Genomic DNA, 27,053 nt, shown 5'->3' with positions numbered 1-27,053 from the left:
ACATGGACAATGGAGACTGTTGCTTTAAGAAACATGATACATTAAATAAGCTTTCTTATTTAATGGCATCAACGAGTCTTTTATCAACAAAGCCATTAGTAGTTATAAGGCTCTATCTTTTTTCTTTCAAGAAGTTAATTATACTTCTATTTCTTACGTCAAAGGTATATCTGACTATCTCTCAGATACTTAAGCCACTTAATATTAAAGTAGTTTTACAACATGACTACAAGATTTTCATATTTCTTTCATCAACAAAGGACAAGCTTCTGACTATGGCTTTCCTAAGTGCTCAGTGAATTTTGTGCTCTTTCATAATTTGGCCATAACAAGATCTATAACAAGACTGCTCAATTCCATAATTGAGCAGTCTTGTCTTGGAGCATGCTATCTTCTCTAAACAGATAGCATGCTCCAAGATAAATTTAGAGAAGATTTATCTTCTCTAAAAGACTCCATGCTCCTGTGGTTTATCATACTTTGGCAAAGTATGATAAACCACAGGAGCATGGAGTCTTTGTTTCTTGAAATAATAAAACCTCAGTGGAACATAAGGAAAGAACATAATGAACCAAAGTTCTAACAAATCCAGATCTTTGACATGGACAATGGAGACTGTTGCTTTAAGAAACATGATACATTAAATAAGCTTTCTTATTTAATGGCATCAACGAGTCTTTTATCAACATAGCCATTAGTAGTTATAAGGCTCTATCTTTTTTCTTTCAAGAAGTTAATTATACTTCTATTTCTTATGTCAAAGGTATATCTGACTATCTCTCAGATACTTAAGCCACTTAATATTAAAGTAGTTTTACAACATGACTACAAGATTTTCATATTTCTTTCATCAACAAAGGACAAGCTTCTGACTATGGCTTTCCTAAGTGCTCAGTGAATTTTGTGCTCTTTCATAATTTGGCCATAACAAGATCTATAACAAGACTGCTCAATTCCATAATTGAGCAGTCTTGTCTTGGAGCATGCTATCTTCTCTAAACACAAAATTCCTTGGAAGGAAACTCAAAGCCCTTACACAAGCCTAGATTCCTAATACAAAAGTGCTAGGTGAGAGCCTTTTTTATTTGCCCAAATCTTAACAAGTCTGACTGTAACAATTTTTTTAAGCATTATCCTAAACTATACTTTAGTATTAATTGACCACTGTTGCCCTAATGAATCATTTATAGTGCGCTGCTGAATTTCTGTGCATGTACTTGTGTTTCAATTATTTCATATTGAAGATGCTAATACAATGTGGGTGAATATTTCATGTATTAATTTTTTTTTTCAAATAAGTTACCTTTGTTAATTAATTGCCTACAACAATCATTTTGAAAAGTCCTGTATGCCTGTTCTTAAATCAAGCATTTATTTAATAAAATATATTTTGATTTTTTTTAACATAATCTAAATTCTGCCTTACTGCTGTTGCCTAACAACTGAGAAAGTCTTGGATTCTTGTTAGCAAACCATTTTTGTTAATGTATGTAATAAATCAGATCACTTCAGCAAAAGCTTCATCAATGGCAGTGGAAACATTTCTCATATAGCAGTTCTTTCAATGTGAAGAAGAAATCTAAGTTGTAAAGGAAGAAGAAGTATTTGCCACCATACTTTTCTATGAGAATACATACAGTACATCATATGAAACATGTGTCCTTGCATGTCAAGCAAAAGTGTAGTTTGATATCTGACCTAAATAAGATTCTTCCTCCATTTTGAAATTTTATTTCATAAAACAAGAACATCAAAAACAGAAAATGAACAAAAGGCACTTTTATTCAGTCTGACTTCCAAAGGACATTAAAGTAAGCTCCTACATAATCTCACTGGTCATGCATGCACAGTGTGCAGAATATTTCGAAATGACCCTTGTATTATACAGGCAGGGTTTTCTACTACATTTTATTATTAGTGTAATATTAAATTGTAAACTCCTGCTGAGAGTTTAAGAACTCAGTAAGAGAGGACTCACTTCTAAGTCACATGATGACTAAATTCCTATCATATCTCACCTTCAACACATTCAACGAAGATGCATCCACAACAGCAGCCCATTATTCCATAAACCACATACTAAAAGATCTGCTCTCACAGAGTTCCTAACTACACTTTTTATCAGCTTTTAGGGATGATTTTTGTCAGCCTTGAACTGCAAAATCTCCCTTGTAGGTATATCATAGGAAACCCTTTCCAGTTTGTATGTTTCTATAATATCTCCTCTATTTCTAAACCAATGCTTGTATGCACAATTCCACATGCAGATGTCATCTTTGATGTCCAACTCTGTATCTTTTCAACACACTCTTTTTCTCTCCAACTCTGCAGAACCCAGATGACCTAACTGATTATGCTGGCCTTGCAGGAACTTTTTTCTTAATACTGCAGTCATTCAATGTGATGACAAACACATTAACAATGTGACTCCTAAACTTCAACTCTCTGTATACCACTATCAATTCTAGTGTATTTAGGTTTAAGTGTTTGTTCAATCTCATATTATGCCTCTAATGGCTCCAATATTTTCTCTCTGTCAGAGAGACATCATCTGGGATAAAATATTTTTATAATACAATAAAAAAATAGATTGAAGAAGTTAGATCAGAAGCCTAAAGTCCTAAGACAGGCAGCCTTGGTTATTCAGTAGTAGGTCTAAGAATTATTTCATGAATCATAGAAAGTTCTATATAACCATATTTATTAAGGTTTGGTTGGGTATTATATCTGCAACTGATTTCAAAAAACAGTCTTTCATGCTTACTATTCTCAATTCTCATCATTTACTGCAGTGAAGCAGAGTTTTTTCATCTGATTTTTTCAAGGTATCCAAGGCATTGTCAACTACATATGATTGACCATAATTACAACCACAGATACATTTGCTATATTCTTCTTGAATATGGATGTTGGCAATTTTTTCTGGGATGCCTTGGATAGTAGTAATAATACTGTAATCTGTACCTTCAGAAGCTTCCCATCATTTTCCTTCCCAATAATATGGCATTATACAAGCACTTGTTAACAGAGCCATCGACCTCTATTTCAACCAGGTTACTGTAACAGCTGAACTTATCACTATTCATTGCACTTTCTACCATTGGTTACAAAGTCGAAAAAAAAGTAAAACACTTGTTCCTCTCTCTTGTTCTCCTTCTTGCATCCCTCTTAGCATACAGATTATAGTAATTCTAATTACTATTCCCTATATCCAAGGTCCCTCAGAAAAAATAGCTAGCAATTTTTTTTATGCTTTTAAATACAAAAATGAACAATGTTTTGAAATTAGCTGCAGATTCTTTTTTAAAAAAGCAACAAACAAACCTTAATAAATATGGTGCCCATTAGCAACCATAGGGGGTGCCCTTTTAGGATCGCAGGTTTCTAAGTCTAACGTCTTATGTTTTGTATGCATTATTACAGTTCTTACACTGTATCCCAAATGATGTCTGGGAACACATGTTTAATGGTTCCAAAATATTGGAACTATTAACCTGAAACAGCACAAAGAATGAACTATAATTCATTCTTTGTGCTGTTTCTTTCCATTCCATTAAATATGAAGACAATCACCCTACAGTAGGTGTATCAATTTCCCATGTGGAACCCTTGAATGCCTTGGCCAAATTCCATAAATCCATGTCCATAGGGCAGTCATGCTTTCTGATGTATAAAAATACTGGCACGAACTTTGTCCAACCTGGCTTCCATCGCTCTTGCAGTTGGATGATTCCCTTTTCATTGTTACCAATAGGAAAAGCCAAACCTCCTAAATCTCGTCCTCTTACTTTCCTCCATCCAATTCTTGAATTGGCAATTGTGATAAATGCACTCCTACAATTCTAAACACACAATATTCATAGCCCATTTAAATTTTTTTGCCAGATATTAGTAGAATCTTGTCCAAACAGCTAAACAGAAAAAAGCCTCTAGATCCTGATGACGTGTTCCCATTTATCTTCAGGGTGTGTACTCCAAAGTTGACTACTATTCTATGTTACCATTTATTTTCTCCTATTCAGGTATCTATCACACAACTTGTAAATTAGCCATATAAAAAGCCATTCCCATCAAATTACAAAGCAGTTTCTTTGACTTTAATTCTTTCTAAAGTAATAAGTAAATCATTAGTAGTCTTATATGTTACCCAAAAATTACATAACTAATAAGCAATTGTTAGTATGGATTCTGCCATTGTTAATCAAGGATATCTTCTTGCTTCACCCAACTTTGTGCAAATGTCATGGAAAAAGTCTGAGGATATCTGAAGAGGCTGCTGCTTTTGCAATTTAAGGCATCTGATTATCTCTGGGACAAAGGCCTATTAAGGAAGCGCCTATCATATGATTTGCCTTCTGAATTCTGACAACTGAGCTTTTTTTCCCCTCTTGTTGCATGTTATGTGCGAAGATGGAGGGATCTTTATCCTCAGTCTTTTATAACTAATGCTGAAGATGCACTAAGGTCTATTCTTTCATCTATGCTCACTTTTCTATATATAACAACCTTCTCCAGTTGACATGGAAATTCAATCCAATCCACAGTTTGCTGATAATACAATGCACCTATCTTTCTCATTTGACCAACCTTGCACTGCATATGAACAAAATGTTGAGAACATCAACTTTTAGAAAATAAAATTCTTATTTCCAAAAAACGCATTCTTCAGTAGGATTTTGATAACAATGTTATCTTAATCCTGAATTATTTTCGCACAGAAGAATCATCTCTTCCAATATTACTTTGGATATCATCCGAACATCTGATCATATAAGTTATCTCTTTTGGGGATAACTCTAATAAGCTTTCTTGATATAAACATATCAGAAATGTTTCCTCGTCAGCATCCAAAAAATTAAGTTCTCTGTTTTGCTCAATGTATGAACAGCTATAAACTCTATACAAATTACAAATCTTCTGACCACTGAATATTGTTCTCATACTTCGGGTAGTGGTGGTGCCCCTAAAAGCTTCCTAAAAATACTCAACTTTAGCAGGAAAGAGAGCAATTAGGTTGATTAACGACCTGTCTCTTGCAAATTCATTCAACTCTCTTTCATATAAACATATAAGTTCTGCTGCTTGCATTTAGTACAAATATTTACACAGTCACTATTCATCAGAATTTACTTCACTTACTCATCTCCTCTAAATCTGTCAAAATGTGTGCAGCAGCAGCTATATGACATTCCTTCACAGTTCAACTCTAAGCTTACAGAACAAATTTTTCTTTCTCTTCATTCATTCTATCTGATGCTGTATTCTGAAACTGTCTCACCTCTTGTGTATTTCCTAGAGTGTATCAATCTGCAGGACAATTTCTTTATTGAAAAGAATAACTCTCATAGTAGAAATTTTTAGGTTAGTCAATATATTTATTTATTTTGTACTGGAATTTTTCTTTATTTTAGTTTTCCATGTTTCTCCTTTTTTATATTTTATTATGCTATTATCTTTATTGTATTATATGATTCTGAATATTCCTGCTGACTTCTCCATTAGAAAGCAATGATCATTTACATTATTTTAAGTAAAGCAAGTGAATCATATCATAAATTATATACGAAGGGTGTTCCTGAGTGTAGATATTTCTTACAACTAAACAAAAACATAATCTTATGGTTACACTACTCCAACTTTTGAAAATAAATTAACAAAGTGAATATTTGGAAAAGAATAACCATGGTTCACCATACACTGCATGATTCTGGCTAATTTCAAGCCCTTTCTTTACTAACCTGCATGAAATATTATATATATATATATATATATATATATTATTAAGGGTATTTACTCGGATTGTAAACATTTTTATATTAGAATTTTACTGACTAGAAACACCAAGACAAGACAAAAACTTTAATTAGAACACAATTAGTTCCCACTCACTAACACCTCAGGCGGATGCCAGTTCAAACTTGACTGTTGTTGTTCCTAACTTGTTTATATGAGAAGTTCATTTTTTATCTTGCTAACTTAACAGTTTTTTTGTGATAGTATGTACACCCGAAGAAGTCGGCATTCCGACGAAACTAGTTGAGTTCTAGTGAAATTCAATAGGTGGAGATGACCTTGCTAATGCTTCTGCCTGGTATCTGCGCTTGGGCCTGGCTCTCACTGAAGAGACCTCAATAAAGGTCGAAACTAGTCTGGGTAGTGGCCCTTCCCTTAATGCATAAACATTATATATATCCGCAAGGAGATGTGTTTTGCATTATGGGAGATACTGAGATAGGAGTGTTGGTAGCTTGCTCCACCTTTGCAAGGAGTTGCCCAGTGTCATACCACTTTACCCCCAGTCCTGAAGATACTTTCAGGCGCAAACTTTGTTTGCACACACTTGGATAAAGGATTAAACTAAATTTATTATAGTCTGACCAAGTGAAAAATAAACTTTCAACATGTTCTAATTAAAGTTTTTATCTTATCTCAGTGCTTCTAGTCAGTAAAATTCTAATATATATACAGGGTGTTCGGGATAAATTTGACAGTTTCGTAAGGAAAAAGAAAATCTTCTTTGTATCTATTAAATTTAATGAATTGACAAAAAAACATTACAGGCAGAGTTAATTACAATACTATCAACAAGATTTACTCAAAATAACCACCATTAGCATCGATCACAGCTTCAATTCTGCTTCGGAACCTCGAACAAGCTGATGCTACAGTCTCCCTGGGAAGGGCCGCAAAAACTGTTTTAATTTTATCCATTAACTGGGCTTTTGTATTACTGGAAGTGCGATTGGTGTCTTTTTCAACTGCGCCCCATACAAAATAATCCATGGGGTTAAGGTCTGGGGAGTTTGGAGGCCAAACATTTGGACTGGTGAAGTCGTAGAAATTTTCAGACAACCATTTTTGACTTTTCCCAGAGGTGTGGCAAGGGGCCGAATCCTGCTGCCATACATACGGCCTACCATTGGCTACCCTTGTTATCCAGGGCTTGACTACAGTTAGCAACTCCACGAACAAAGCCCGAATTCCAATGCCAGGGTTCTTCAACACCTGTTCCTGCAGATTTGCGAGGAATTCTGCTGTACGAACGCAATCAGATCGTCTGCTAGGGATCTTTCTTCTTGCTACATCCTCGTAGTCACCATTGCAAGTCTCTAGTTCATGCCTGATTGTTTTTACTGTATTCAGGGAGCATTGGGCAGCAGTCGTAATATCCTTATTTTGATGGCGGGCACGAATCATCATGATACAAGTTATTCTCTTCCATGATTCAGGTGGGTTCCAGCTATCCATCCTTTCTGACATCTTGTATATGAATGAAGAAGGGTCCAAACTTTTAAATGAAGAGAAGTGTGTGTTAATACATGTAACTTACGGAAAAATATAATTAATTATAAATATGTCAAATTTATCCCGAACACCCTGTATATATATATATATATATATATATATATATATATAAACATGTTTTATTACTATAATTTGATGGTCTCACAGTGGGCAATGTCAATGAATTTAGAGTGTGAAAAGAAGTGTGTGGCCTAGTGTAAGACCACACACTTCTTTTCACACTCTAATATTAAAAGACCAGAAGTGGCTGAAAAAGTCCATGTTTTATCTCTAGAATACGATTCCACATTATCTAACTCTTAATCTATTCATGTTATACGTTCTGTAGGTTTTTAACTTTTCATGTCTGTTTCACCATTATGAAAGGATGAAAAACTACAGTACAATGAGTGAGCTAAAATAAAATTTAAGGGAAAAAAAAGATAAAGTAAGAAAATGTTAGCAGACAATCCAAAAAATAGTGCATTTAAAAATATGCATTCTTATATAATCGCACCATTTATTATCACAAGAAGATAACTTAGGATTCAATGAAACAAAAATTAAAGAAATTCCACAAGGTTTAACATAGATCCTAAATGCTGAATTTTATTTAATTCCATACGATCATTGTGGAAGTATCATCAGGTAGTATTACTATCCAACTACAACAGCCACTCTACATACATCTGAATGGATCAAGTAATCATGTGGTCTTATCCTGGGAGGTTGCTAAACAGGGAGACTTTTCATTTAAGAAAGGATATACAAAGAACTACAGAGTGAATGATTATGACAAGCTTAGAAGATTGCTTGAAGAAGTGTCATGGCATAAGAACTACAAGGGTTCGATGTTGGCAGTACATGGGAAATGGTCGGGGGGGGGGGTTACATTTGAGGGAAGCAGTACCAGATTGAATACCAGGAATAAGATGATAACCATACGGAAGTTAAATAGACAAGCAGTATCAATAAACATGAGGTGCAAAAAACTGTGTAGAGTTGCTCTGGTTGTTATCCGATCATATAACCAACACACTAAGGCTATGAGGTAAGTGCATGATGTCTGCAAATTGTGTGTTCTAGCTTTTTTGCTATTTTGCAGGAGTAAAAACCTAGCCATCCCCAAATGAGAAAACTCATCCTCAGATGAAAAATTCTTATAAAGATTCTCTGCAACCTAGACAGAATTTAAACTCAGGTCTTTCCAACTAAAAGGTATTATTGATACTGATTGAGCTGTGGAGAGAAGATTAAAAAAAAAAAAAAAGTTAATTAGCATGCTTGTGAGCAATACAAATTATAAGGCTAAGAATGTGGAAGGAGAGCTCGGTCCACCTTTGCTCAGAGTTGCCTGCTGTTGCACTACCTTACCCCAGTCCTGAAGATATTTTCAGGCGCAAATTTTGTTTGCTTATAGTTGGATAAAGGATTAAACTAAATTTATTATAATCTAACCAAGTGAAAAATAAACTTCCAACATCTTTCTCTAAATCCAGAGTAATTCAATAATAAGGTGGTACACCTGTTGGCAACTCCTATAGGTAAATATGACCTCTCCTATTGCTTCTGCCTTAGTGTCTCCACGGTTGGGTCTGTCTCCCACTGACGAGACCTCAATAAAGGTTGAAACCGGTCTGGGTAGTGGCCCCTCCCTTAATGCATAGCAGTATACATGTCCGCAAGGATATGTGCTTTGCATTATGGGAGATACTGAGACAAGGAGTGATGAGAGCTCGGTCCACCTTTGCTCGGAGTTGCCTGGTATTGCACTACCTTACCCCAGTCCTGAAGATGTTTTCAGGTGCAAACTTTGTTTGCTTACACTTGGATAAAGGATTAAACTGAATTTATTATAATAGGCTAAGAATGTTTACTAGACTGGTAAGGAAAGCAAAGTTAGATTATGAAAGAAACTTAGCTAAAGTGCTTAAGGATCTAAGATGGATAACTAGGAGTAGATCTCCATATCACCTCTTAAGGAATGCAGAGAACCGAACTGGGCTTCTAACCTGATGTCTGGTCTTCGCCTTCTAATGGTACATCCAGTTAGTACGTATCTACCTGGATACTGAGCAAACAAGGATGGGATGACAATTTTGAATTTACATGACTAACTGTATTCTTATTGGCTTAAACCAAAATCCTAAATGATGCCAGAACATGACATAATTGCATACCAGCTGATGACCTGATATCCAGTCTTCACCTTCTCGTGTTGCACCCAGTCAGTATGCATCTACCTGGGTACAGAACAAACAAGGATGGGATGACAATGGATTTACCTGACCAAACTGTATTCTTATTGGCTTAAACAAAAATCCTAAATGATTGCAGAACATGACAGAATTGCATGTCAGGTAGGGAGTTGCCCAGTTAAACAGGGTCCCCACTGTTCTTGTCAGGGAACCAGGATGAAGGTGATCAGCAAAAAGTCAGCTATTAAAACAAATTCCAACTCAACATTGGCAGAGCCTCACGAATGACAATGTTATGTCATTGTTTTCTCTATATTATTCCTTGTTCTACCTCTAAATAGCCCGCTTTCTAATCAACTGTTGTGCCTTTAAAATATTAATGCAGTACTATTTCCTTTTCGGATATTGGCAAAATTTATTTTTTGCTGCACCAGCCAATATCCTATAACAGAAGAGAATCTTGTTCAGGGAAACAATTCTAAATTCTAAAGGGATACACACAATAATTAATCTTACACTAGTGCCGTGCAGATTCAGTTAGCAGTCGTAACCTGAATCTCACTCAAGCAATAATATCTAATTCCTTCCCGCCAAAAGGTTTTATTACATAACTGGTGGGTTGAATTCGTAATCAGGCATAAACTCAGGTATAAGGTACAAAAACGTTTATTGGAAAAGCATAACATTTACAGTTAAGAAAATTCAAATACTCAATAGAACAAAACTCACTCTAAGTTAAGGGTCATACTAAATCACAACAATGAATTTGAGTAAGCTAAATCCTTCAATTACGAAAGGATAAGATTAAGTGTAAGCATAACACTACTAGGATATAATTCCTTTCACAAGTTATTCACAGAACACGCTTTGAACACTTTCATTAATACTCTATCAATAACCATCTTAATTCTAAATTCCATTAGTCAAGCCTAGCCATTCTCAATCAAAATACTACCTATCAACAATTCTTCTTTGTTCCATGTGGTCTTAACTAATTCAATCAAATTCTCACTTAAAAGTTCTCTATTAGTGTCCTTAGTTTACAGTATACACAAATTTCTTATTCTTCTAAGCGATTTTTAACATAGAATGAAATTCTTTACATTACAGGATCCTTTCAGATTTCATGCCACCATCTCATGTAGATCTGGATTACCTTACTGTATAGTTATCGGCAGTTTTTGCACCTGGCGATGCATTATGCTTTTCTTTGAATCATTTCCGGACTGTGGCGTGCTGTCTACCGCTCTGCAGAAAATTTTCTCCATTCTCCTTGATGGGACTTTATTCATAGACTCGATTCTGCATAGGCCGTCAAAACATGATCAGCTTCGCTTGGAAATCCTCAAGCGTTCTCAAGAATAGATCTCATCATCCAGCATCACTGTAGTCGACTCACTGCTCTCTCACGAATCCCCCGACAAAAAACCTCCTAAAACTCGATTCCAGGAACCGAAGAAGAAAAGGGAGCCCTATAATATGGCACGCATCGTCTTTTATTCACCTTTTCGGGCACCCTCTATTCAATGTGTTTTTTACCCACAAACCCCGTCGTTCATGCCCCTTGGGTGATCCTACACTCTCCCTAATCTGTTAAGTTACCCTATTCCAGGTAGTCGTTCTGACATCACTTTCCGCATAGGTACAGCATCCATCGTTACGCTCGACTCGTACAGATTATACACGATTATTCAAGATTACTACTTATTATCTTTCTGGAAATTTCGTAATGCACTAGACAGCTTAATGGGATTTACAAATAACTTAACAATTCCCTTACATAATTCTTACTATTCTGACACAAAATTCTCTGCTTCTCATTTCCGTTATACAGGAATAAATTTCAATATATGGCACATATGGACTACACATTATCACATAACATAAAGAAATTTTTCATAATTATTAGCTGATGTGCAGGTATCTCCTTAATTAGTAATATTTATCATATTAAATCCTGAATAAAGAATTTACTTGTAAAGTTCTCCATTCAGGATCTAACACACCATCAACATAAGAAACATCAATAAAAAAGAGGAATTAGCAGAATAATTGGATAAGTATCAGATCATTATTTTTTGAGTAGGATAAAATTGAATATTTTGTCATGTTGTACCATCATTTTTTATGATAAATTTAGTTTAATGCTTTATCCCAGTGAGAGCAAACAAAGTTTGCGCCTGAAAATATCTTCAGGACTGAATATAGTGTTGTACTATCTTACATGGGTAAGTAGTACAACACCAGGCAACTCGTAGCAAAGGTGGAGCAATCTACCAACACTCCTATTCCAGTATCTCCCATAATGCAAAGCACATCTCCTTGTGGATATGTATACTGTTATGCATTAAGGGATTGGCCACTACCCAGACCAGTTGCGACCTTTATTGAGGTCTCTTCAGTGGGAGCCAGGCCCAGAGTTGGAGATACCAGGCAGAAGCAGTAGCAAGGTCATCTTTACCTATAGGAGTTGCCAAAAAGTTTGCCACCTTTTTTTTTTATAAAATTACTCTGGATTTAGTAGTGGCCAATCCCTTAATGCATAACAGTATACATATCCACAAGGAGATGTGTTTTGCATTATGGGAGACACTGGGATAGGAGTGTTGGTATCTTGCTCCACCTTTGCTACGAGTTGCCTGGTGTTGTACTACTTACTTAGGTAAGATAGTACAACACTATATTCAGTCCTGAAGATATTTTCGGGTGCAAATTTTGTTTGCTCTCACTGGGGATAAAGGATTAAACTAAATTTATCATAGTCTAACTTAGTGAAAAATAAACTTTCAACATCTTTCTCTAAATCCAGAGTAATTTTATAAAAAAAAGGTGGCAAACCTTTTGGCAACTCCTATAGGTAAAGATGACCTTGCTACTGCTTCTGCCTGGTATCTCGAACTCTGGGCCTGGCTCCCACTGAAGAGACCTCAATAAAGGTCGAAAATAGTCTGGGTAGTGGCCAATCCCTTAATGCATAACAGTATACATATCCACAAGAAGATGTGTTTTGCATTATGGGAGATACTGGGATAGGAGTGTTGGTAGCTTGCTCCACCTTTGCTATGAGTTGGTTGGTGTTGTACTACTTACCCAGGTAAGATAGTACAACACTGGATTTAGAGAAAGATGTTGAAAGTTTATTTTTCACTAGGTTAGACTATGATAAATTTTGTTTAATCCTTTATCCCAGTGAGAGCAAACAAAGCTTGCACCTGAAAATATCTTCAGGACTGAATATAGTGTTGTACTATCTTACCTGGGTAAGTAGTACAACACCAGGCAACTCTCAAAAAATAAACTTTCAACATCTTTCTCTAAATCCAGAGTAATTTTATAAAAAAAAAAGGTGGCAAACTTTTTGGCAACTCCTATAGGTAAAGATGACCTTGCTACTGCTTCTGCCTGGTATCTAACTCTGGGCCTGGTTCCCACTGAAGAGACCTCAATAAAGGTTGAAACTAGTCTGGGTAGTGGCCAATCCCTTAATGCATAACAGCACATATCCACAAGGAGATGTGTTTTGCATTATGGGAGATACTGGGATAGGAGTGTTGGTATCTTGCTCCACCTTTGCTACGAGTTGCCTGGTGTTGTACTACTTACCCAGGTAAGATAGTACAACACTATATTCAGTCCTGAAGATATTTTCAGGAGCAAACTTTGTTTGCTCTCACTGGGATAAAGGATTAAACTAAATTTATCATAATCTAACCTAGTGAAAAATAAACTTTCACCATCATTTTTTCTTTTGGTTTAACCAATAAGAATACAATTTGGTCGGCTAAATCCCAAATTGCCAGCCCATCCTCGTTTGTTCAGTATCCAGGTAGATACCCAACAGGGTGCACTACGAGAAGGTGAGGATTGGACATTAGGTCAGAAGCCCTAGTCAGTTCTCCGCATTCCTTTATAGGCTATGTGGAGGTCTCCTCTCAGTTATACAGCTTTGACCCTTAAACACCCCTTAAGATAAGAAGCCTGAATGGCAAAGAAATGGAGCCAGCTGAGGAATTAGATAAGTATCAGATGGACATAATAGGGGTGACTGAAACAAAAAAGACAAAAACTGGTGAGATCTTGAAATCAGACAATGCCAATCAAGGAAAAGGAGTAGCCATAGTATTCAACACAAAATATGAGGCTAATTTTCTTGAATGGCAGGCAGTCTCAAGTAGAATGATGTGGGCAAATATCAGAATGGGGAACTGGACAATGAGACTTATTTGTGCCTATGATCCCACAGAAGGTTCTACTAAGGTAGAAGAGGAGAAATTTTTTGATGCTTTAGAAAAAGCAACTGATACAATGAAAAAGGAAAAGTTGGTCCTTGTTGGGGATCTGAATAGCAGAGTAGGAAATGATTGTCAGACATACAAAAATATTTTGGGAAAATGTGAAGAAAAGAGCAAAGTTAATAATAATGGCAAATACCTGTTGGATTTCTGCTCAGGACATGGACTGGTTATTACTAACACCATGTTCCAACATAAAAATATGCACAAATTCATATGGAGAGAAGAGGCAAGGAATAAGAAAGGTCTCATTTACTATGTTATTGTTGATAGTGATGTTTTCTCCCTGGTGCAGGACACCAGAGTGTACAGAGGATTTGAAATTGGAAGCGATCACCATTTAGTCTTGAGCAGGATAAAATTTAATTTCATATTGAAAAGAATAACATGTAAGAAAGTTTTAAAGCAATAAAAGTTGAGCAGCTCTCAGATGTGAACTGTAGACTAACATATACAAAGATTATTGAAGAAAAAAAGGAAAAAGAGTTTGAGAACAGGAACCAAACCTTGGAGATTCAGTGGCAAGCCTTGAAGAAAACCATGATGGATTCAGCCAGAGAGGCATGTGGTGAGGTTGTCTGCAAGGATAGAAAAATCAGAACTCCATGGTGGACACAGGAAGTTAAAGAGGCAGTGAAGGAAAAGAAGAAATCATATCAAAAGTTCCTGGCAAATAAGTCAGCTTTTGCTCTTAGAGAATACAGAGACAAATGTAAGCAAGCAAAACACTGTGTAAAAGTAGCTAAACAGACGTCATGGGAGAACTTTGGCAAGAACATAGAAAATAAATATCAAGAAGGTGGTAAGATATTCTGGAGTTTGTTGAAGAAGCTTAGAAATGGAGGAAAGAGTGCTAAAAGGAGTTAGAGATGATAAAGGTGACATGAAAACAGGAGAGAAAGATAGCCTTGAAGTATGGAGTAATTACTTTGAAAAACTGCTAAATGAAACAAGCAGTGATGACAGCACAGTGGTAAAAAACACTGACCAGGCATGCAGTCAGGAATACATATCCATACTTGAAGTAGAAAAAGCCATCAAAGGCTTGAAATGTGGAAAGGCTGCAGGAGTAGATGATATTTGACCAGAAATGCTGAAGTATGGTGGTATAAGAGTCTAACAGTGGCTGCACAGCATAGTTCAGAAAACCTGGACAGAGGGACGAATTCCCGATGATTGGAGTAGAGCTCTAATAGTGCCCATATATAAAAAGTGAGAATTACAGAGGTATTTCCCTACTGAGTGTACCTGGCAAGATCTATGCAAGTATACTTGAGAAACGGTTGAGAAGAATTGTGGAAGAAAAGCTTGGTGAAGAACAAGCTGGATTCAGGCCAAATAGAGGCAGTCAGGATCAGATCTTCACTTTACGACAAATAGTCGAGAAAGCATGGGAATATAACAAAGATCTGTGTTTAAGTTTTGTCGATCTGGAAAAAGCATATGACAAGGTGCCAAGATAGAAGCTATTCAATACACTACAGTTATATGGTATCAATGGGGCATTATATCAAGCAATACTTAGTCTGCATTTGAGTTGTAAGTCGGCAGTTAGAATTGAAGGATGTACAGGAAGATGGTTTAATGTTAAACCTGGTCTGAGACAAGGATGTACATTATCCCCTCTGTTATTCATTATCTATATCGATCACATTATGAGGGAAAGTGGTATTAAACATGATATCAGAATTGGAGATGTTAATGTCAGCTCTTTACTTTATGCGGACAATGTTATACTTCTGAATAAATCCACTACAAGTTTGCGAGATTCCCTGACTAAATTGAATAACTGCTGTAATAGATATGGTATGAAGGTCAGCATTAAAAAGACAAAAACAATGAAAATAGGTAGAATTGTTGAAAATATCAACTGTGTTGTGAACGGGGAACCTGTGGAACAAGTAAAACATTTCAGTTACTTACGCATGATTTTTAGTGAAGATGGTAAATTAAATATGGAAATAGACAACAGAATCAACAAAGCTGGTATGGTAGGAAGTCAACTGAATTTATTCATATAAACACTTGACCAAAGACTAGAGACCACAGATATCAGAGACCTGAGAAAGATTAGAGGCGTGAACAGATGGCATCAATGGCAATATCATATTAAAAATGAGGATATTAGGAAAGAACTTGACATTGTCAGCATCAAGGAATGCGTTAGCAGAGCTAATCTCAGGTGGTATGGTCACTTAAACAGAACGGGAGAGGAAAGATTAGCAAAACAAGTGTTCTCTGCCAGGTTGGCAGGAAAACGACCCAGAGGAAGACCATGATATAGGTGGATTGATACGGTACAAGGTGCTTTAGATGCTAGAAATATAAGATCTGGTAATGATAATATTGGAGTCTTGACAAGTAATAGACTGATTTGGAGGAAAATTGTAGATAGTAAGTTAGTAATTATGTAAATTTTACATGTAGTACTATCACATCCTGTACACCTCTTGAGGGTACATGTCAGGAATTTGATGATGATAAAATTGAATATCGCACTGAAAAGAAGAGTATGTAAGAAAGTTTTAAAATGATTGAGCAGCTTTCAGAGGTGAACAGTAGACACTCAAATACACAAAGATTATTCAGGAAAACAAAAACCAAGCCTTGGAGATTTAGTGACAAACCCTAAAGAAAACATTGACTGATTTAGCCAGAATGGCATGTGGTGAGGTCATCTGCAAAGAGAGGAAAAATCATAACTCCATGGTGGACTCAGGAAGTTAAAGAAGCAGTCGAGAAAAGGAGGAAGCGTATCAAAAGTTGCTAGCTAGTAAGTAATCTTGTGCTCTGTGAGAATAGAGAGGAAAAATGTAAAAAATAAAAGCACTGTATGAAACTAGCAAAACAAAAGTCATGGGAAACCAATGGTAGGAACATAGAAAATAAATATCAGGAAGATGGTAAAATATTCAAAGGCTATTGAAAACACAGAAATGGAGGGAGAGTACTGTAAAAGGAATCAAAAATAACAAAGTGACATGACCTGATGTCTAGAGTGATTACTTTAAAAGATTGCTAAATGAAAGTGCTGACATTGAATACTGCTCTCACATATGGGGTGGGGCCCCCAAAAGCTTCCTCAAAATACTTGAATCAATACAGAGGAGACAATCAGAATTATTAATGACCCATCTCTTACCCCCCACCACCACACAAATCCACTAACTACAACGAACCGCAACTACCATCATTAACTACACCAACGCCATCTACTACACACCACCACCACTACTAGTATTTTTCACATACAATCACAAACATGCCCACAGCGGGATTCGAACCTGGAGTCTTTCGGCTGGAAAGTGGATACGCTAACCACTCAGCCAACCAGGCCGGCAAAGTACAGGAGTAGGACACTAAGTATTTTTAGCTGTTATTGTATTAAAATTTCATATCTTGCTTACTTAAAAGCCTATAAAACAGTAATAAAGATTTAATAAATAAATAAATAATAAGATCTAATAAATTTTGTTCTTAACACACAAATTCAAGTAACTGTAACAGAAACTGCATCTTTTATATATATCTCCTCCACCTAAATCCCACTTACTCTTCTCTTAAATATTGCTTTAATTCAGCTCTGTATAATTCTTATAAATAATTTATATGTGTGGCTTAATCAGGTTACTAGTCTATAGTTTGCAAATTGGTGAATGCATCAATTTTTATATGCAGGAATTATTCTTCCCAATTTCCAGTTATTAGGAATTTCACCAGAATGTATGACTTGGTTGAATAACTATAATAAATAATGCTTTGCTGTTTATTCTACATACCTCCAGAACTATACTGACATTTCATCACCACCTTGGATGAAATGTCGGTATATTGTTGAATGAAGCATTATTTCCATCTTTCATGTTTATGGAGTCTCCTCATTTTTATCAAAACTTTTTTTCATAATTTTCAGTGTTAGCTTTTAGAAAAATGTTTAAAATGCCAGCCCAATTTTAAGATTTTTTTTTTTTTGACTTCAGCAGTCAAATTGCTTCTTTTATCTTTCATCATTTTTAATAGTATACATATATATGTGTTTTTCAAAGTTCTTTTGTGCTATATACTAATTTCATATTATGATTGACAGATGCAATCTGGCATATCTGCCTTTTTTTTATTTATCTTTTTTTTTTCTTCTGCATTTAGATGAGAGTCTATTTTTGAAACGTTCATAGTTTCTAGTAATTCAGGTGTGCAGTGCAGAGATAATTACTGAAATAAAACTTGATAGCTCAGGTCTATTATTTTGGAGGTGGAGATTGCAAAGGAACAATTTGGTTTCATGCCTGGTAGATCAACAACAGATGCTATCTTCGGGATACGGCAGATGATGGAAAAGTTTCGAGAGAAACAACAGGAGCTACATCTGGCATTTATTGATCTGGAGAAAGCATACAATAGAGTGACAAGGCAAGAAGTCTGGAGGTGTCTGAGGGAGAAGAAGGTTCCGGAGAAATATGTCAGGTTGGTGCGGGAGATGTACAGAAATGTGAAAACAAGTGTTCGGACCTGTCTGGGACAGACAGAAAGTTTTCAAGTAACAGTTGGCTTGCATCAAGGGTCAGCATTAAGTCCATTTCTGTTTAACATTGTGATGGAGGTGGTGACGGAGGAGGTGAGAAAGATGCGCCTTGGACAATGTTGTATACAGATAACATCTTGCTGTGTGCAGATTCAAGAGAATAAGCAGGAACTAAACTGGAAAGATGGAGAAAAGTACTGGAAGAGAGAGGTATGAGACTGAGCAGAAGTAAGACAGAGTATATATGTTGCACAGCGGGCCAGGAGACAGATCTGGAGCTAGAAGGAAATGTCATCAGGAAGGTGAGGGACTTTAGATACTTAGGTTGAACGGTGGAAGAAGATAGAGGAGCTGAGAAGGAAGTGGGATGCAGGATACAAGCAGGTTGGAGGAACTGGAGGGAGATGGCTGGAGTGTTATGCGATAAGAGGGTGCCGATCAATCAATCTGAAAGGCAAAATCTATAGGACAGTAGTGAGGCCAGCTATGACGTATGCTATAGAAACTGTAGCCCTGAGGAAAAATAACATCAGCAGGATGGAAGTAGCAGAGATGAGAATGCTTAGGTGAATGTGCAGTGTGACCAGAAAGGATCGTCTGAGAAATGACTATGTGAGGGGAACAGTGAAAGTTACGAGCTTAGGAGCGAAGATACAAGAGGCAAGGTTGAGATGGTTTAGCCATGTGATGAGGAGAGAGGACGAATATGTGGGAAGAAGGGTCATGCAGATCGATGTGCAAGGAAGGAGGAAGCGTGGGCAGCCAAACAAGAGATGGAAGGAGCTGGTAGAAGAGGATTTGAGGATGAAGAACTTGGATGTGGTGACAGCCCAAGACAGGAGGATGTGGAGGAGACTCATCATCAACAGTGACCCCACTTAAGTGAGAGAAGCTGCAGAAGAAGATTATCAGATCTCTCTGTTTTGTGCATTACTGGCATAAGGGCTCTGAAGAAAACAATGATTCAGCCAAAGAGAAATGTGGTGAGATTGTCTGCAAGGATAGAAAAATCAAAACTTCCTGAACTCAGGAAGTCCAAATGCAGTCATGGAAAAAATGTATCGAAAGTCAAAATATATGCTCTGAAAGAATATACGAGAAAAACGTGAGTGAAGCAACGTATAAATGTAGCTAAACAAAAGTCACAGGAAGAATTTGGTAAGAATACAGAAAATAAATTAAAAAAGATGGCAAACTGTTCTGGCAGCTAATGAAAACGATAGGAAATGAAGAACATAATACAGAAAAAGGAATCAGAGATGATAAAGGTCACAAGAAAATGGATAATACAGATATAATAGACGTTTCAAGTAATTTTTTCGAAAGATTGTTAAATGAAACAAAAAATGAAGGAATGGTAGAAAATATTCAAGAGGAATGCAATGAAGCTTATATATAAATACTTGAGGTAGACAAAAGCCCCTTGTGTCTTGTGGTGGATATGCAAGGAATGGTCGGCAAAGCCGTGAGTAGCTGTAGTGGTGGAGGATGTAGTCTTTGCATTCAGCAGTTTTTCAAATGTGCCTCAAATTTGAATATATGGAATGGTAACAGCTTTGCTATAGTTTCTGTTCTGGGGGGAGGGGGATAGAAAAGTATGCTTTGTAGCCATTGGCTAAGAAAGTGTTGTAAATGTGCTCAAGTTTTTATAATCCCATATTGTTGTAAATTTTCTGTAAACAGAGAAAGTCAGGGATCCATCAGGCTGGCATGTAATCAGAGTGTATAGGAAAGGAAGCTTGTTATTTGTTAAAGATACCAAGCTATTTTATATGTATATAAATCTAAACTTGGTTTTAATCCATTTCCCAAGTAAGCAAACAGACAAGTAAGTCAAGTTTGCGCCTGCAAGTAGTGCAAGTCTGGGTGACTCCGTACGTAGTGAAAGTCTTAGGCAACTCGTGGTAAAGGTGGAATAAGCTCTGATCACTATTCTTAGTATTTACTCTTAATGCAAAGCACATCTCCTTGAGGAGATGTACGATGTTATGCATTAAAGGCAAGAGGCCACTACCCAGACCAGTTTCGACCTTTATTGAGGTCTCATCAGTGGGAGCCAGGCTTAGAAATACCAAGGTTTAAGTAATACAGAGCTTATAAATATTTTACCAAAACAAGTTACCATAAGGTGCTTTGACCTCATTAAATAAAAATCTCAGGATGAGAGATAGATGTAGAAAGTTTTTTTACCTTGGGTATAATATACGTTAAAGTTACCAAGCTGTTTTATATGTATATAAATCTAAACTTGGTTTTAATCCATTTCCCAAGTAAGCAAACAGACAAGTAAGTCAAGTTTGCGCCTGCAAGTAGTGCAAGTCTGGGTGACTCCGTACGTAGTGAAAGTCTTAGGCAACTCGTGGTAAAGGTGGAATAAGCTCTGGTCACTATTCTTAGTATTTACTCTTAATGCAAAGCACATCTCCTTGAGGAGATGTACGATGTTATGCATTAAAGGCAAGAGGCCACTACCCAGACCAGTTTCGACCTTTATTGAAGTCTCATCAGTGAGAGCCAGGCTTAGAAATACCAAGGTTTAAGTAATAAAGAGCTTATAAATATTTTACCAAAACAAGTTACCATAAGGTGCTTTGACCTTATTAAATAAAAATTGCAGGATGAGAGATAGATGTAGATCTATCTGGCATGTAATCAGAGTATATAGGAAAGGAAGCTTGTTATTGTTTTCCTTTTCCAAGGTAAAATGGATCCTGGGGTGTTGTTTATTTAAGTGTGCTAAGAAGTTGTGGAGTGTATCCTAGCCATGTGACCAAATAGCGAACACATCATCAAGCGCCTCCGTAGCGCAACTGGAAGAATGACAGTACACTGCACCCTTCAATTGGAATAAGCCTAAGTTTGATTCTCGTCGCGATGGGAGGAATCTTTATCTGGATGATTTTAATCAAAGGTGAGTTAGTCGATCTCATACGGAGGTAGCAGGGTTTTTTCTCCCAGAAACTCAGGTTTTTCATCCCGCATAGAGACAAATCGACCCTTCAGAACACACGCAATTTACAGACATAGAATACCAGTTGTGGGGGTGGTGGAAATGGGCGGTAGATGGCGTTGATGGAGATGATTCGTAGTAGAGGTTCAGTGTGTGGTTGAGACAGTTGTAAGTGTCCTCCTGCGATGAGTCTTCGGACTCCTTGGAGGTGTCAGGAATAATAACATATAGCATAGCCAAACAGTAGGTTTATGTGAAGCCTTAAACAAGGCTTCACATAAACCAAGACATTGGCCAGGGATGAAGAGAGTGGAGAACCCATGGCTATCCTCTCTATTTGTCTGTAGAATTTTCGAAATAGCCTGAGTTTATGGTGAAATACTGAAATAAGGATGAGATATCGGGAGGAAATTTGGCTTGGATGAGGTACAAGGTATCTTTGAGTGGGACACTGGTGAATAAGGAAGAAACATCAAACTGACCATTATGTCCATTTTTTTTCATTTTACACTCATTTTACAAATAATTTATTTTATTTTCACTAGAGGTCAGGCCAATAGAATAACCATTGATCAAATTATTATCTCTTCAGCATACCTGTGAAATGTAATTTAGCTTGTCTCTGTGTATTTTATATATATATATTTATAAGATTAAAATTTAACTGACTAGAACCCGAGAAAGTATAACAAAAACCTTTAATAAATCACTAGTTTCATCAGTATTCCGACTTCTTCAGGTGAGTAAGAAATAACATAAGACTTATAAAAATAAAAATAACATGGTAAAAAACATGGACTTTCTAGCTTAATAAAAAGAAACAGAATAGTAACAGTCATATTTGAATAGGTGACCACGTGCTACTATTGGCATGAGTAGAATGTGTGTGACAGCTAATTTTAGAGTGCCCGTATTGGATTACTGCGCTATGTGAATCAGGCAAATTGTAGCTTAGATTGTTGTTAAAGTGTGAAGGGTCCAGAACTATTTCTTTTGATTCTATAATACGTCTTTCAAATTCATCCTTACATATATATAAATTGGTTGTGCGGTCCCAATCAACTTGGCGTAGCCGTTCTTTGCGGTTAGAGTTTGCGGAGAAGAGCACATGACTGGAAAGGGCGCGCGCTCGTGATCTACTGTATGTCACATTTATGTTCCTCAAGATGAAGTGAAACAGATTTATCTGTCTAGCCAAAATAAGGTCGACCACAGTCGCACATAACTTTATAAACACCAGGAAAATGCAGTTGGTTGTGTTTTGGTTTTGGTTGACTCAGAAAAGAACAAAGTTTTGGCAGAGTAGTATAGTCGGTCTTTATGTTGAATTTCTTCATAATCCTAGATAGTTTTGGGGTAAGAGAGCTGATAAATGGTAGCTGTATATGAGTGATAGGGTTGGATTCATCTTCTTGTAGAGGTTGTTGGCGTGGTCTCAAACGTTTAGTGATGTTACGAGATGAATATCCAGTATTTAAGGTGTTTTTCAGGAAGTTAAGCTCTGTTTGTAGGTCTTCTTCTGTGGAAGTGAGACATCTTGCTCGATGGGCAAGGGCAGAGATGATGCCCAGTTTCTGAGGAGGGAAGTGATGAGAAGAGCCATGCAAATATCTATCATTGTGGGTGGTTTTCCAAAAAATTGAAAATTTAAGACAGTCAGGTAATCTACTGATCTTTAGATCTAAGAAGGGAGGACACCGTTAATCTCTAGTTCTGAAGTCAATTTAATTTTCTGATGTTGATTATTTAAATGGTTTAGGAAGTTTTGAAGTTTTTTGAACTGTGGTGTCATCTGTAGAAGGAAAATTGCTTAGTTATCCTGCTACCTACAGATGACACCACAGTTGTATTAATTATTTGACTATTAGTAGTAAGTTTAATGATTTTTTAGTATATATTGTTTCTGTGCAATTCCAACACCTTTTTGTGCTTACTTTTACGTTTACACTAGAAATAGTGAATTAATATTAATATTATAATAAATTAATTGACATTAGATACAACACAACTTTGAAAAACGAATTTCAACAGAAATCTCTTCACAATTGGTGGATGGGACTGAAGTCCGAGTATAGCAATTTAGTAAACACAGCAAATGATGCACTCCTACTGTTTGGTTCTACTTATTTAGTTGAGATATCATTTTCTGCAATGACAGGTACTAAAACCAAATATCGAAATAAATTAAACTTGGAACCAGACCTTCGTATCGCAGTATCAGAAGCCATCAAACCAGAATTTCAAGAAATTATGAAAGAAATGCAAGGCCATTATTCACATTAAATACTGTAATAAATATGTTTGTAAGCTATTAATAATAAAAATAATGTGTAAAAATATCTAGCTTTTTTAATTATCATATGATGACATAAGGCATATTTTTTCTTTATAATACTTATTACAATAGATTTTTGCTCAATCAATTGGGGGTATGCGATCAAAAAAGTTTGGAGACCACTGGTGTAGAGGGTTCAGAGGAGAGTGACCAAGTTGGGCGAGTAATGTAAAAAATGTTCCCTACATTGATTGATTGATTGAGAGCTTGTGGATTGTAGAGGTTAGTTGATAAATGGAGAAGAGGGGGATATGATAGAAATATTTAAATTACTAGCAGGTTTTTATAAAATTGATGCAGGGGAAATATTTCAGCTGTGTGATAGTGATGGAAGAACAAGAGGTCATCCCTGGAAATTAAGGAAAAATGTAGTTAACAAGGGTGTGAGAACTAGATTTTTTGTTTGGAGGGTGGTGAATGAGTGAAATGCATTGCCTGACTCAGTTGTGAGTTCTTCATCTGTAAATGAATTCAAGAAGAGGTATGATAGATATCGTTTTGATAGTTTGGGTCTCCCGCAACGAGTCTGCTGACTCCATGGAGATATCCGTAATAATAATACCAAAAGATGTTTTACAAAACTGATGCAAAAAAAATTTTCAGAACACATGCAATTTACAGACAAAAAATATTAGTGGTGGTGGACAGTAGATGCTGGTAGTGTAGTTAGTGGATTAAGTGGTCAAGGAAAGAGAGTTGTAGAGAATGTACCCTCCCTTGATGAGTCTTTGGACTCCTTGGAGGTCACGCAATAATAATAATAATAATAATGTGTGTGTGTGTACACAAACATTTTTCTTTATGTGCACATGCATGCGTGCAGACACATATATACACACTACTGAAACAAAAGTTTCACAAAACGATATGTGCCATTACTACATATAATAATAAAGTAAAAATAAAAATGTAGCAAAGCTAATATCAAACATGATTTTATTAACATTTAACTACAAAAGGGGTCTTCATCCTTTCAGACAGTGCGGGCCGCATTAAAAATTTCAATGAAGCGTGCAGGCCACTAAGCTATACTGCGGTATTTAGAATTGTAAGATGCTTTCCAGATTCAAAAGTAACACTGTGCATTTGATACTACACATAAAATCCTATAAAAATAAACACACTCAGCTTTAAGAGCGTAGGTAGGAGTCAGGTTCATGATAAGTAAATACAATCAATACTTGAAAAAAGATAATTTAATGAAGAAAACATTCACTTTTTACAATGTTAATGGGAAACTTGGCAATGTTTTTCCTTGACCAGCTTGTCGATGTTGGCATCAATGTTGGAAGTCGCTATTCGCAGAGTATTCTCGAGATGTTGGTCCGTAATCTGAGTTCTTGTCTTGAACTTCACATGCTTCATTCTGGAGAAGAACTGCTCACATAAGTATGTTCTTCCTAACAAAGTGCACATCTTCAAATCATGCCGACAAAGATTAGGGAATGCGTCCTCAGAAATGTAGTCTTTGTAAAATGTAAGCAAGGGCACATTGAATAATTTTTATCTCAAAGAAGAGTTGTTTTGGAGTTCAAGCACTCCATTTGTACTCAGCCTGGCATTTCGGCAGCATTGACACTGAATGTCATTGAAAATAAATCTAAAGAAGACTGTTGGTTAAGAAAATCATTAAATCTCTCTTCGAACTCACTTCACAATATGGCTAATTTTGTAGCATATTCATCAAGAGATGAACAGTTGGACTCAGCGAGAAGCTGAAAATAAGTTAAGTCTTTTTTTGCAAGTTGTGCCTCCCAAAGTTTGAGCTTGGCCACAAAAGCTTTCATGTGATCAAACAGAGTGTGCACCAGTTGATCTTTGGATTGTAGCTGCGTATTAAGGCCATTCATATGCAACGAGATGTCAGTCACAAAGGCAAAGTCTGTCATCCACTTCGGATCGCTAAATTCAGCAATCAGATTCCCCTTGGTTTGCATGAACTGCTGTATTTCACTCCTTAAGTCAAAGATTCTTTTAAGAACCTTCCTTCTGCTCGACCAACACATATCACTATAATAAACCACATTGCCTTGATTCGCTTTGCACTCTTGGGTCAAAAACTCTTGGAATTGATGATGATACAATCCTCTTGCCCTAATAATGTTGACAACAGTCACAATAACTTTCATGTTATTCTCAAATCCAATAGGTTTCACGCACAAATTCTCCTGGTGGATTAAACAGTGGTAATGGACAGAATCTTTTCCTTCTAGTTCCGGTTCTTTCCATAGCTGCACAACAAACCTTTCATTCTTTCCCACCATCAGTTACCACACCCTCGAGGTTGGTTAAACTGAGGTCGAAACGCTGGAGCGTTTTCTTGGCGGCTTCAAGAATATCAGTGCCTTTCATCGTTCCCTTCATAGATACAACCAGTTGTGCTGTATCCTTCACATCTCTGCTCTCATCTAAAGCAAGTGAATCTGAAGTAAATTCGGACGACTGTTTTTTTTTAAAGTTCATTCAATATCATTGGCAAGTTCAACACGTTGTGCTACAGTTACCTCAGACAAACTCGGTTTTTAAAACACTTCCTTATTATTTGGGCATAGAATATCCCCAGCAGTGATGAGACACTCTTTCACAAACTCGCCATCCAAGAAGGCTTTTGATTTTTAGCGATTTTTTCAGCTATTACATAACTTAATTTAACGCACGCTTCGCTCTCTTCTCTCTGCCTTTTAAACATACCCTTCTGGCATTATAAATCAATTTGGAGACGGTTCACTTTGTCCACACGAAGCCGCCCTTGAAGGTGATCAAAATTAAATGCATGCTTTGTCTCGTGTTGTTCTATATTGTATTCTTTTGATACTGACACTGACTCACGACAAATTAAACACACTGGCTTATCGTTGATAGGCACAAAAAAGTACAAATTGGTCCACTTTTCATTGGTCCACTTAAAAACATGACAAGAATCACTTGATTTATGCTTTTTACTTGTAGATGGAAGGTGAACCCAAAAAATGATCCAAAATGGCTGTGTAATGGTTATTATCCACTGAATATGTCTCACTAATGAAAAAAATCTGACAATATAAAACCACAATAGGCTATGGCTGACACGACGAACCTGCGTGAGCTTATACACGAATATCACACTGTTCCCGACTGACTGAGGATGATCCTCTTGTATTTATATGAAAATAACGAAGTATCGAGAACCTTCGAGATGTATCTGGAAGGCGCTAGACAGCGCACTTGAATGAACTACTGCTTCAGCCACCTACCTGCGACAACAGTACTAGTACTTAAGTATCGCTTGGTGCTGGTAGATGGATGAAGAAGCATGTCTATTTAATATTTATTTTTATAGGATTTTATGTAAAGTATCAAATGCACAGCGTTCCTTGTGAATCTGGAAAGCATCTTACAATTCTAAATACCACAGTATAGCATAAAATGACCCTTGGCCTGTGGGCTTCATTGCAATTATTTTTTATTTAATCGCGTTTTAATGTTAAGTAGT

General features: G+C 36.5%; 1 protein-coding gene across 1 annotated transcript in view; it reads right to left on the bottom strand.

Annotated features, from left to right (window-relative positions):
- LOC150092818 (endoplasmic reticulum-Golgi intermediate compartment protein 2) overlaps positions 1–27,053 on the bottom strand; it is a 203,931-nt gene that overhangs the window by 70,537 nt on the left and 106,341 nt on the right. The gene's annotated exons all lie outside the window — the stretch shown is intronic.

Source organism: Typopeltis vanoorti, chromosome 25 (genome assembly GCF_054136105.1).
Source record: "Typopeltis vanoorti isolate ZY-2024b chromosome 25, IOZ_Tvanoo_1.0, whole genome shotgun sequence".
NCBI lineage: Eukaryota > Metazoa > Arthropoda > Arachnida > Uropygi > Thelyphonidae > Typopeltis > Typopeltis vanoorti.
Note: the sequence above shows the minus strand (reverse complement) of the source record. Positions and strands in the feature narration are given on the sequence as shown.